A 1,735-nucleotide genomic window follows, 5' to 3' on the forward strand; every position below is an offset into this window, starting at 1 on the left:
GCTCTCTTCGCTTTCCTTACCGGTCAAGCCGGTCCAATTTCTCAAGTATCTGATGGAGCAGTTGGTTTATTGAAGGTGCTTGTGATATGGTAGGAGAAGGGATATCTTCCGCTGGTTCTGTGCTCCAGTTGATAGTGGCTACTGGAGGTCTGATATACTTCCCGTTAGGGACGTACTGATCATCCCATGGAAGCATGACCTTGGTGTCCCCAGCTCTGTAGGAGACTTCGCCTGCTGAGACTAGATCTGAAACCAAGGCGAAAAAAGGTAGGTTGCCCGCAATCTGTACGTGTCCGATAGCATTCCGGATGTGTCTTGGTAAATTGAGAGGCTGGTCTGTAAGGATACACCAGAGTAAAATAGCCATATCTGCAGTGAATGAGGACTCGTGAGTGATCGAAAAGACGTAATGGGACATGATCTGTGCCCATACTCGAGCCTCCAAGGTGAGTGCTGAAGCCAATATGCTCTTAGGTCGGGATCGATGGTATCCATAGATCCATTTGCTTTCAGGTTGTGCTATAACTCTGAGAACGGTGTCCCAGTCAAATTGGTATGTCTAGTGCTTGAAAGAGGCTTTTTGGAATGCGTCCAATCCTTCTGGAGCACGGGGAAGATCTAAAGCTCGCTGAATGGCCTCTTCAGTTATGGGAACTTACTTCTGACGGACATAGATAGACTGCATGGTTGGCATGTGATAATTGGAGTAGAATTCAACTACCCATGATAGATTAACCTACCGTGGCTGTCTCCGTAGAAATCCCCATTATCTTCGTTCAATTCGGGGTTCAACAAATTCAACAATGTTTGTCGGGAGGATGAGACGGTACTCATTATTATAGTTTCGGTCAGCCAGGATGGGGAACATCTGCTCACAGTAGCGGTTAGTGAACCGCGCAGTGTCTTTTGTTGGAAAGGCTTTCTCTTTTTCATCGACCTTAATGATCCTCTTGATTCGCTTTGTTGAGGGCTTTATTGCTGTTGAAGATGGCTCTGTAGCTAGTGCTCTTTTTGTTCCTTTCCTTGCTGGTGGTTTGGGAGTAGCTTTCTCTTTACCTTTCTTGGTGGCCATCCTGAAAAGGGAAAAAGAAAGTAACCTTTAAAGCTAAGGGTTGGAGCAAGGAAGAGGATGGTACAAGTGATAATCAATGCACGGTAAAGAAGGATGTCGTTAACACATGGTCGCGACTACATGTGAGAAGTTCATCAATGGAAATATAGCAAGTGCATGTTATGGCAAGTAGATGCAAGATGTTTATTGACATGCTGGCAAAGGCATGAGTAGCATAGATCAAGCATTAAATGCCCAATTTGAATATCAAGTGTTTTAAACTAACAACCTGTTTGTATTGACAATTATATTCAATCAATAATATATAAAAAGGGGTTTTGTGAAAAGCAGGCATTAGAGTAGAAGAATAGAATAATTAAACATGCACAATGCCATACGGGCTTTTTCACAAACACTTAGCATGCATGGTAAATATGTTATGGAAAGTATTGAATTTGAACATGCAAACAACCCAAAAATAATTATTGATAATTGTCAAACAATTCCTTAATAACTCACAAGCAAAAATATAGAAGAAAAAAATAACCCAAATAAATTTCTAACACTAATTAAAAGGATGCAAAAAGAAAAAGAAAGAAAAAAAAGCATAGATAATGAAAGTAAAAAGAAAAAGAAGAAGAAAAAATAAATAAAAATAATAATGAAAAGGTAAAAAGGGGAGAA

Source organism: Arachis ipaensis, chromosome B10 (assembly GCF_000816755.2).
Source record: "Arachis ipaensis cultivar K30076 chromosome B10, Araip1.1, whole genome shotgun sequence".
Taxonomy (NCBI): domain Eukaryota; kingdom Viridiplantae; phylum Streptophyta; class Magnoliopsida; order Fabales; family Fabaceae; genus Arachis; species Arachis ipaensis.